We start from the raw sequence: 12,426 nt of genomic DNA on the forward strand, positions 1-12,426 counted from the left end.
AAGTGATGAGCCAAAACTTTAAGAAAATTATTTCCTCGAGGTGCCTAAGTGTCTCAGTCAGTTAAGCGTCTGACTTCGGCTCATGTCATGATCTTGTGGTCTGTGGGTTGGAGCCCCACATCGGGCTCTGTGCTGACATCTCAGAGCCTAGAGCCTGCTTCAGTTTCTGTGTCTCCCTCTCTCTCTCTGCCCCTTCCCTACTCACACTCTGTCCCTGTCTAAAAAATGAATAAACATTAAAAAAATTTTAATTAAATAAAATTTAAAAAATCAATGATTTCCTTGGCTTTAATGAAAAGAAAAGAAAGTTAATTAAATGAANTGTGACACTAGTAATCACAGAGCTCTAGCCTCCCCCAACTACAGGTGTGACTGGGCCACTTAGGGTCTTCCTCAGGGCTTGTCTATTGAAACCAAAAGAAAAGAGACTCTTTTTCCTGTTTGGTTTGTTACCTAGGACATTATCAGTCTGAGGCCTGAATGTTCTTTTCATATGGTAAGTGAGATGGCCTCCTTCAGGCTTGAATGTACCCTGTAGATTTCCCAGTTAACTGAGCCAATAAAATAACCTCTATTTTTTGTGTGTGAGTGCTTGTGCGTTGAATTAAGCTGTCTTGAGTTGAGTTTTCATTATTTGTAACCAAGGGTCCCATCTCCTCTGTGACTGCTCCAACTCATTAGTCTTTTCATTCTATGAATTTTTACGACATTTAACAATCTATACCAGCTCTGTTCAATAGAAAGACAATGGGAGCCACATATATATAATTTTAATTTTTCTGGTTAGCTACATCTTAAAAGGTGAAGAGAAACTGAAGAAATAAATTTAATAACATTTTTTATTTAGCTCAATATGTCAAAAATATTATCATTTTAACATATAAATAAAAATGTATAAAAATTCTTTAATGAGATAATTTTTTTGTCCTAAGTCTTTGAAATCTGATGTGTATTTTACATTTATAGCACATCTCAATTCTGATTACTCACATTTCAGTTGCTCAGTAACTTCAGGTGGCTAGTGGCTATGGTATTGGACAACACGGATTTATACTATACATATTGCCACCAATCAGACATCATCATGTCTGGCTACTTGAATGTTTCATGTGTAAATGTCTGTTCTTTCCACCTGACATATAAGCTCCTTGAGAATAGAAATCTCTCCTTAAAGCCCTTCTATGGGCCTCAAATTTTAGCACAGTGCTACATTAGTAGTAGGTAATAGTATAAATAAGTGATATCATGTCCATCATTCAATGAGCAGAGGGTTGTAATTCACACCTTAGTAGAGAAATGCGAATGAGAAACATACCACAAGTCTGCTGGAGATCTGTCAGGTATCTGCATATGATGTAGTAATGTTTCTCTGATAACAAACTATCAGGCCCTAGGCAGAGATGATAAGGACCAAAGTGATAAAAATGCCCTATGATTCTCAAATGAAAAGTGCTAAATTCAAAGTGTAAAATGAGTTTCCTTTCCCAGTGCCATTCCATCTTACAGATGAGAGTATTAAAGTGCAAGATGAGTGATTTCTACCTCTGGTAACATGTAACTAGCAAATTATTAGCATCAGGGCACAGACAGAGGCCATTTCTTTTGCCTTTGTGTAACCACAGCTCTTTCAAAAAGGTAGTGGGAAGTGGAGGGGGGAAGGGTGAGAAAGAGGTGGGGGAGGTATAGAAATCAGCTTGCGTGCTTTTCCTCAAGTACACGTTCCCTATGCTCTAACACACACACACACACGCACGCACGCGCGCACACACACACACACACACACACATACACACACACCCTTCCCACTGATATATCCGTGTCTTATCAGAGTTCAGAAAGAGTCTAAGATGTCTAGTGCTTCTAAATCCTACTGGACCTCTCCCCAAACTTAATACTCAGCTTCACATAGCCCCTCAGATCACTTGGTCATTCATTTCTTTCACTAACTTATTTGGTGTATATTATATGCCAGGCATTATGGGGACTGTAAAGACCAAAGATAGGATCTCTTCTCTCATAGAGCTCAATCTATTGTGAGTGTGGTGGGGGGTGGGTGGGAGCAACGATGACAAAATGATTGTTGGGGCGCCTGGGTGGCTCAGTCGGTTAGGCGTCCAACTTCGGATCAGGTCGTGATCTCACGGCTTGTGGGTTCAAGCCCCATGTTGGGCTCTGTGCCGACAGCTCAGAGCCTGGAGCCTGCTTTGGATTCTGTGTCTCCCTCATTCACTGCCCCTCCCCTACTCATGCTCTGTTTCTCCGTCTCTCTCTCTAAAAAATAAACATTAAAAAAACAAATATCTTCATTAAAAAAAGAAAAAATTGTTAACTATAATGCCGCTTGATAAACACTACAGATGAGGCATATACAATATGCTATTGTGGAATGCTATGCAGCAGTTGTAAGAATGAAGCATATTCATGAAAAGATGTCCAGGCATAGTGTTTCAGACAGTGGTTCTCAAAGTGCAGTCCTTGGACCCACAGTCTCAGTTCACCTGAGAACTCTTTAGAAATGGAAATTCTTGGGCCTCTGATTCAGACCAACTGAATCAGAAACTCTGGAAAGGGAAATCAGAACTCTGTGTTTCAACAAGCACTTCAGGTATTGCTGATGCATGCTAACATTTGAGAATCGCTGGTTTAGAAGGAAAAAAATTGAAAATGAAATATACAGTGTGATACTATTTATATTTTTTTAAACACTACATGTTTATGTATATACGTACAATATATATAATACATATATATTACATAATATATATATGTTTGTATGTGCATATAAATNGGGCCCTGTGCTGACAGCTCAAGGCCTGGAGCCAGTTTTGGATTCTGTCTCTCCCTTTTTATCTTCCTCTCTCCTGCTCACAGTCTCTCTCTCTTTCAAAAATAAATAAATATTTCTTAAAAAATGGAGAGAACCGTTGAATCTTCCCATAAGAGATAGCCTTTGAACCAGGCTATGGAGCTGGCCCAGTCCTTGCTCGCCATCTAGCTATGTGGCTCTCTCGAGTCCAGGACCTAGCTCAGATTTTTGTCCTTCCAGATGAAGGCGGTATCTCCAGAGAAGCTACAATCTTGAGTTCTGACATAGTAGAGTGGACCACCCACGCGCCCCCTAAACTTCAAGTCTCAGAAAAAGTACTAAGCTAAAATCCTGAGTTGAAGATTTCCAGTTCAGGAAAGAAAATGTAGCTGTCCTTCCAGTACAATGAAACTGCCCTCTACCCTGTGTCTTAACAGTGATGTTGCTCTAAGCAGCATATTATGGTGGATGAAAAGCATACAGCAAAGATCATTATTGATTCACCCTGGGCCAGACTCATTCAAATTCAAAATGGAAAAGCCCTAGAGAGCCATCCATGTCTTCGCTTTCCAGTGTCCAGTGACAAACCATTTTGGGAAAAAAACCATGCCCTTTAGAAGGCCAAGTCTTGCATCCTATTGACCTACTCTCTTTCACAGTCTGTTTTGGATCATTTTAGCTTATGAGACTGGTGGGACGTGACGTAAGAAAAACAACAATGGTAAGATCCCCCCAGAGCCCCTAGCATGAACATGGCCTTTTCAAGTTATAAAGATAAATAACTATCTAAGCAGCATTCTGGGGAGTTTGTTTCCAGTAAAGTGAATCCAAGGAGAAAAAAAGTAGTTACATTAACCTCTGACACAGCTTTCCAGGCAAAAGCTTTCATAACTAAAGGCCAATAATATGATGGCAGGAAGAAGCTCTGGAGAATGAGCCAGGTTGCCCTATATAATCAAGAGGGGTAAGGAAACCAACAGCCTGGGGAGGAGCCCCTATCATTTATGATCCCTTTCTGACAGCCTGGATACTAGAAGGATGGTCTGATGCATTCCAACGGAGTTGATAGGCTGGGGAGAATGGGCAAGTGCAAAATATCTGTTACTTCTGAAAAGGTCTGAGATGGAAAATCAACACAGTGTGCTGGGAAGTTTGACTTTGAAATCAGGGTTGTTTGGGATCAAAGAGTTTCTAGAGCCTTTGATACAGCAGGAGGTAACTCTGGATTAATAGAGAGTAGTAGGACTTGGAGACAGAAGGGTTCCCTTTGAAAGAGAATCTCTTTGATTTGGGTCAAGAGTTTTGCTTCATTTTGAGTTTTGTAGAAGACCCTTGCTCTCTGCTGAACCATGTCAAAGCTTGTAGCTGAACTCAGAAAGCTAATTATCACTCAGATTATCTACCCTGACATGGAGAGATGCTGGAAGAATTCCATCTAGTTTTTGAGATAGAGATTGTTGTCATGCTACAGATATTTCAACAGATATTTATTTTATGCTCATTAACATAGATTTGTAATTACTGCTCTATGTAGTTGTCTTTTACATTTTATAGGAACAAAACAGGAGTTACTAGCCTACTTTAAAGAATAAATGAAAAAAATAAGACAAAAAGGTGGAAAAGCACATTATCATCTCAGTTAATACAGAACAAGTGTTTGATAAAATCCAATATCCTTTCATGATTAAAAAAATTCAACAAACAAATAGGAGGAAACTTCCTTAACCTCATAAAGAGCATCTATTAAAACCCGAAAGGTAACATCATAATTGCGAAAGACTAAAAGCTTTCACCCTAAGATCAAGAACAACACAAAAATATGCTCTCTCATCACTGTTATTCAACATTATACTGAAGGTTACAAAGGGCAATTAGGCAAGAAGAAGAAATGAAAGACATCAAAGTTAGGAAGGAATAGGTAAAACTATCTTTATTTGCAGATGATGTGATCTTACATATAGAAACCCCTAAAGAATCCATACACAAAGAAACTATTAGAGCTAGTAAATTGATTCAACAAAGTTCCGGGATATAAGAACAGCATACAAAATCAGTTGTATGTCTATGCACTAGAAATAAACAATCTGAAAAGCAAATTAAGAAAACAATTTCACTTATAAAAGCATTAAAAAGAATAAAATGCTTAGGGATAAATCTGACCAAGGAGATGCAGAATCTGTGAATTTAAAACTTATAAAATATTGTTGGAAAAAATTTGTAGATTTAGATAAATGGAAAGACATCTCATGGTCATGGATTGGAAGACTTAATAGTAAGATGGCACTACTACCCAAATTGATCTACAGATTCAATGCAATCCTTATAACAATTCCAACTTCCTTTTTGCAGAAAGGCATATACTGATCCTAAAATTCATGTTGAATTGCAAGGGATTCTGAATAGCCAAAACAATCTCAAAAGCAACCAAAGTTGGCAGACTTTTCCTGACTTCAAAACTTACTACAAAGCTACAGTAATCAAAACACTGTAGTACTGGCATAAAAGGATGGACATACAATTAATGGACTTCAATTTAGAGTTCAGAAATAAACCCATACATCTAAGGTCGATTGATTTTTGACACTACAAGGGTAACAAGATCATAAAATGGAGAAATAATCTTTTCAACAAATGTCATTGGACATGGATGGACCTTGAGGGTGTTATGCTGAGCGAAATAAGTCAGGCAGAAAAGGACAGCGACCATATGATTGCACGTATAGGNAAAAAAATAAAATAAAATAAATAAAATTAAAATTAAAAAATAAAACACAAATGTCATTGGGACAACTGCATATCTACATGCAAAAGAATGAAGTTGGACCCTTACCTCATACCGTATGTATTAGGGTTTTCCAGAGAAACAGAACGAATAAGAGAGAAAGAGAGAGAGAGAGAAGTGGGGATAAGAGAGGTGAGAAGGGGCGTAAGCTGGGGAATGAAGTTCCAGTCCCAATCTGGAGGCCTGAAAACCAGGAGAACCACTGGCATAGTTCTAGTCGAAAGGCCAGCAGGCTTGAGACCCAGGAAGAGCTGATAACGTTTGTCTCCAAAAGCAGGAAAAAGCCAATGTCACGGTTTGAAGGCAGGAAGAATTCTCGCTTACTCAGGGAAGAGTTAGCTTTTTTGTTCTATCCAGATCCATCCACATGAGGGAAGGCAATCTGCTTTACTCAGCCTATCAGTTTAAATATTAAACATACATAAAAACAGCCTCACAGAAACACTCAGAATAATGTTTGACCAAATATCCAGACTCCCTGTGGCCCAGTCAAGCTGAGACATAAAATTAACTGTCACACCACATAAAAAAAACAAAAACAAAACAAGACAAGAAAACCCTCAGAACGGATCAAAGACCTAAACGTAAAGAGCTAAAACTATAGAACTACTAGGGAAAAAAAGCATAAAAAGTGTAAATCTTTGTGATCTTGGATCTGGCAATGGCAGCATGACACCAAAAGCAATAAAAGAAAAAACAGATAAATGCGATTTCATCAACATTTTAAAACTTTGAGCATTAAAAGACGTTATCAAGAGCGGTGCCTGGGTGGCTCAGTCGGTTAAGTGTCTGACTCCAGCTCAGGGCATTATCTCATGATTCGTGATTTCGAGCCCCATTTTGGGCTCCCTGCACAGCGCCTGCTCCAGCTCATCTGAACCCCTCTCTCCCTGCTCCTTCCCTGCTCACACTTTCTCTCTCGAAAATGAGTAAACATTTTCTTTAAAAAAAGATATTATCAAGAAAGTTTAAAAAAAAGGCACAGGATACAAAAACAATTTGCAAATCATATATCTGAAAAAGGTCTAGTATCCAGAATATATAAAAGAAAACTTATAACCGAACTCCAAAAAGACAAACAATCCAATTAAAAAATGGGCGAAGGATTTGAGAAGACATTTCTCCAAAGAAGATATATTAATGGGCAATAAGCACATGACATCATTAGTCATCAGGGAAATGCAAATCAAAACCATAAATGAGAGACCATTTCATGCCAATTAGCATGGCTATAAGTTAAAAAAAAAAAACAGTAGCAGAGAATAACAAGTGCTGGTGAAGATGTGGAGAAATTAGAACCCTCATACATTGCTGGTGGGAATGTAAAATGGCATAGCCACTGTGGAAAACAGCTGGGGAGCTCCTCAAAATGTTAAACATAGAATTTATATGACCCAGCAATTCCACTGCCATACCCAAAGGGAAAGGAAAACATATCTACGCAAAAACTTGTCCAGCAGCATTATTTTACTAACCAAAATGAAAACAATCCAAATATCCATGAGCTGATGAGGGAATAGACAAAGTGTCCATACAATAGAATATTATGGAGCCATAAAAAGAAATGAAGTAGTGGCATATGCTACAACATCGATGAACCTTGAAACCATTATGCTAAATGGAAGAAGCCAAACATAAAAGGTCACATACTGTATGATTTCATTTATACGAAATGTCCAGAATAAGCAAATCCACAGAGACTGAAAGCACGTTGGTGGTTGCCAGGGGCTGGGGGAAGGGAGAAAAGAGAAGCTTAATGCTATGGGTTTCTTTTTGGGAGTGATCAGAATGTTCTGGAATTAGACAGTGGCAATGGTTGCACATCATTGTGAATGTACTCAAAGCCACCGAATTGCACATTTTAAAATGGTTAAAATGGAGAAGTTTATGTTCTGTGAATTTTACCTCAATAAAAAAAAAAAATGGAAAGAATCAGATAATCCTTACAGTCTTACAGTCAAGATAGTGGACTTTCTGGAGGATCTTACAAAATACAGAGAGGATTGATCATCAGTCTCAGGATATGTAGATAATGTGAAACAGATGCAGGCATTCTACAGTACACAGGTCAAATCTGGCCAGTGGCCTGTTTCATAACCATGAGCTAAGAATGGTTTTTAAAGTCTAAAGGTCCTTTAAAAGCAAGAATAACAAAGATGAATACATGACAGAAACTTTGTGGGCCATAAAACTTAAAATATTTACTATATGGCTCTTGACCAAAAGAAGATTGTTGACCCTGATCTATGGTGATGATAAACGATAATCCCTCACATTCATAAAGTGCATTTCAAGTTTACAGGGCATAGGAATTTTCTCTTCTATGACTTTCAAAACAAGTTTGTGAGGTAGATGAACTGTTCCTTCCCTTTATAGAGGGGCCAACTGAGGCTTGGAGAGGTTAAGCTACTCATATCCTGTGGCGTCATTTGATAGAACTCAGATGGTCTGAATGTAACTCAGTGTTCTATCCCTACTGCCCACTACCTCCCTGAACACACTGGTTCTGGGTTTCTTTTTTACATGTTTGCTTGTTTATATTTTATGTTTATTTTGAGAGAGAGAGAGAGAGTGCAAGTGGGGGGTGGGGAGGGGCAGAGAGAGAGAAAGAGAGAGAGAGAGAGAGGGAGGGAGGGAGACACAGAAACCAAAGCAGGCTCCATGCTCTGAGCTGTCAGCATAGAGCCCAGCTTGGAGCTCGAACCCACCAACTGTGAGATCATGATGTGAGATCATGACCTGAGCCAAAGTCAGATGCTCAACTGACTGAGCCACCCAGGCGGCCCTCCCGTGAACACTTTGGAAAAACAAAGGCTCTGTGAAAACACAATACTTTTTCGACTTGACAGATCATCCCAAGGATGAGAAAAAGGCCAAGAGAGCTTTGGGTAACTGTTGCTGGGATCTCTCTCTCTCAGCTTTATATCTCCTCTGGCAATGGTCATATATTCTTCTAAATGAAATGCCACCCATATTGAAGGGATTGGGAACTGTCAAGCCAAAATCTTTCAAGTGTCACAGAGTTGGACAGTTTGCTATATTTCAAACACATCAGGTCAAATAACATGATAAAAATTGACTTCCTGTGATATGTCCCTTTACGGGAGCTGTGACAGTCACTCCTTCCCCTGAGGTCCTGCATCTAACCTGCAGCTTCAGCTCCATTCTGGACAGCATATCATGCGGTTGCCATCCTGCCTTCCCACCAATTTACCAGGTGTCAGATTTCCTGAGCCTGAAGGAGCAGAGCGCTGCAATATGTGGAAGAGGAGGGGCGGTTTATAACTGATATGGATTATTTCTCAGTACGCCCTTGGCCCCCAGCTGGCCAACCAGCAGCTTCAAAGATGGGCTTCTCCACCTCTAGGTCACCGTTTCCTCCCTCCCCGCACCCGCCGTCCCACATGGGCCTGGCTTAGTGCAGTTCGGCGCACTGCTCATTTACGACCTGTAATCTCCTCCAGCCAATTTTGGATGATGGTCTCATACGGAGGGGGAGCAAGCAGGGCACGCACTGTTGATTCAGGTGCTCAAGGACTATGAAGTAAATGGCTGCCCCTACTGGAGTCACTGTAATAGAATTGTGGGGGATTTATAATTATATCCCTCCATACAAGTCAGTTAATTAATCAGCCCTTCCCACACACTTCCATTACGTTCCTCTCACTGGGTAGGCCATTTTACTCCCAGCATGTAGCTCCTTCATTCAATTCTCTTTCTGCCCTCTTCTTGGGGCGCCTTTTCACTAAGGGGCCAGTATAACCTCTCCCCAGGAGTAGGGTTTATTTGTTTGTTTTTAAATTTCAGGCCCTTTCCTTCTATGGGGCCCCCATCTAGATGCCAAAATGCCCGATAAGATCCTTGTCTTCTGAATTTCATCTTCATGACCGTATTNATTTTTGTGTACCCATTAGAGGAAAGATTTTTAAAGTCCTTTTTTTTAAAAGTGTATTTATTTATTTTGAAAGAGACAGAGACAGTGCAATTCAGGGAGGGGCAGAGAGACAGGGAGAGACAGAGAATCCCAAGCAGGCTCCACGCTGCCAGTGCAGAGCTCAATGCCAGGCTCGAACCCACAAAACTGCAAGATTATGACCTGAGCTGAAACCAATCATCCCACTCTTAATGGACTGAGCCACTCAGGTGTGCCTAGAGGAGAGATTTTTTTTTTTTAATGTTTTATTACTTATTTTTAGGAGAGAGACAGAGTGTGAGTGGGGGACGGTCAGAGAGAGCGGGAGACACAGGCTCTGAAGCAGGTTCCAGGCTCGGAGCTGTCCGCACAGAGCCCGACACGGGGCTCGAACCCACAAACCGTGAGATCATGACCTGAGCCGAAGCCGGATGCTCAACCGACTGAGCCACCCAGGCGCCCCGAGAGATTTTTAAATCCTGTCCTCACTTCCGCTGCTGGGCTGTGATCCTCCTGCTTGTAACACCTGGATTCTAAACATCCTTTGGGGAACAAATAATATTGATAGTCCCCTTCTTCTCTAGAGGCAGTCCCAATGCCTCCTACTTTTTGTTTTCTTTCTCATGCAAAATCTTTGTCTATCAGCATCACTAGGACATCTGGCTATGTATTACCTTAGAGTCCTGGGAGTTTACAGCATCCATCTAAACCTGCTGCTCATTGCCTTCTAAATCTCCCTTCTCTCTCTGCGCTCACCTGTCCATGTGTCCACTTTCTAAGATACGAGTCCTGGGTCTACCTTTCCTCTCCATTGCTCCTGCCTCTTCATGGGGGAGGGGTGGGGATTAACATGGCTCCACAGCCCTGCCCTCTCAAAACTCTTCCCTAGTTGGTGATGTTGTGCTGTCCCGCTCAAGGTTCAGCTGAAAACAGTCGTCTGGATTCACTCTAAGCAAAAACCCTATCTTCTGAGAGGGTCCTTCCGTGGGCCTCGATTTCCTTATCTCCCCGAAGATTTATTTAAGGGAAATTCCACATGCAGAACCTCATAGGGCACACAGGTTATGTTATGGTGGGCTTGTAATTGTACCTATAAACCCTGTAGCTGGCAGAGAGGAGCTGAGGAGGAGGTCAAGCTGCTGTGTGGTTTCTCTGCAGTAGTTTATCAGAAGGGTAAAGTAGATGCTTTGGAGATTCCTTCTTGCTTAGCTCTTTTCTCTTCCAACCCCTAACCCTTAGTTAGGGAGTTTAGGTGTGGTTTTCAGTACAGATTATTGGCCACTAGAAGCGAGCCGAAAGCTACGTAATACCTTAATGTTGAAATAGGCCCGTGGACCAAAGAATCTTCTCCCCAGCCTATTCTAGGCCATTCTGCAGACTACTCTTCTTCCCTCCTCACCTTTTAAGTATCCAGCTGGGGTGGATTCTGCATTCTTTTGTTTTAAAGTTCTCTCTTGAAAGGTTTCCATGACCTGCCCAACTATCTGTAAAATTAGTGCCACTCAACTGACTTTCTGGAGGATATACTGGAGCCTTAAGCTGGTTTTCAACTCCCTCACGTATCAGTGTGTCATTAGATTGAGTGCTGCCTAAGTGGCAGAATTCAGTGATAGCTTTCAGTTTTATATTGCTGACGGGATTCGTGGTTTCTATGTATAATTATTTTGCAGCAGGCTAGTGATCTTTTCAAAACGTAAATCAAAACATACCACTCTCCTACTGAAAACCCTCCAGTGGCTTTCCATTGTACTTTTTTTTTTTTAATGTTAGTTAGTTTTTGAGAGAGAGAGAGAGAGAGAGAGCAGGAGAGGGGCAGAGAGAGAGGGAGGCACAGAGTCTGAAGCAGGCTCTGGCCTCTGTGCTGCAGGGCTCACACTTCACAAACTGTGAGATCATGACCTGCACCAAAGTCGGACTCTTAACCGACTAAGCCCCCCAGGCACCCATCCCTTGTACTTTAAATACAATTCTGACATCTTTCTGGCTTACAGAATTCTACATGACCTGGGCTCTGCCCACCTTTCTGACTTCATCTTGTACCATGCCCCCAGCACTCACAAATCCTTCAGCCCCACAGAACTTCTTTCTGTTCTTATAAACACAAAGCCATTTCTACCTCAGGGACTTTGCACTTGCCATTTCTTCTCTCTGGTACATACTTGCCCAGATCCTCGAATAGTTGGTTCCTTCTCATTATTCAAATATCACATCCCATCTCTCTCTCTCAAAAAGGCTTTCCCTGACCAGCCAGTCCAACAAACAAACAAACAAACCAACCAACCTTTTTTCTAGATCATTCATTTCCACATCACCCTGTTTTATTTTCTTCACAACAATTGCTGCAATCTGGAAACTTTTTAAATTACCTATGTGCTTATCATCGGTCTCCCCCAGGAGAATTTAAGTTCCACGAAACAGAGGCCTTGTGTGTTTTGCTCATTGCTGTATCCCCAGTGCTGGGGACAAAATATTTGTTAATGAATGAATACATGGCATATGATATAAGTTCAAAGCTCTCTATCACGTTTGCTAATTGACCCATGATGATTTTCAGTCATATGCCTTTCAAGACAAAAGTTTTCAAAAATATAACAGTTCCTGGATGCTTGGCTATTGGACTCTGAGTAATTTATTTATCCAAGTATTACTGATGGCTAGACATTATGCTGAGCTCTGGGAATATAAAAATAAATAAGACTATNTGCAAGACAGGGGGGGTATATGCTATGACAGAAGTTTGAATTGGGTGTTGTGGCAACACCAAGGAGAAAGAGTTCATATCTTTGGTGCTGGAGTAGGAATGGAGGTGGTTCAAGAAAGTAGTCTTAGGGGCGCCTGGGTGGCTTAGTCGGTTAAGCGTCCGACTTTCGCTTAGGTCATGATCTCGCGGTTCGTGGGTTCGAGCCCCGCGTTGGGCTCTGTGCT

This window comes from Crocuta crocuta, unplaced genomic scaffold (genome assembly GCF_008692635.1).
Source record: "Crocuta crocuta isolate KB4526 unplaced genomic scaffold, BGI_CrCroc_1.0 scaffold1061, whole genome shotgun sequence".
Lineage (NCBI taxonomy): Eukaryota > Metazoa > Chordata > Mammalia > Carnivora > Hyaenidae > Crocuta > Crocuta crocuta.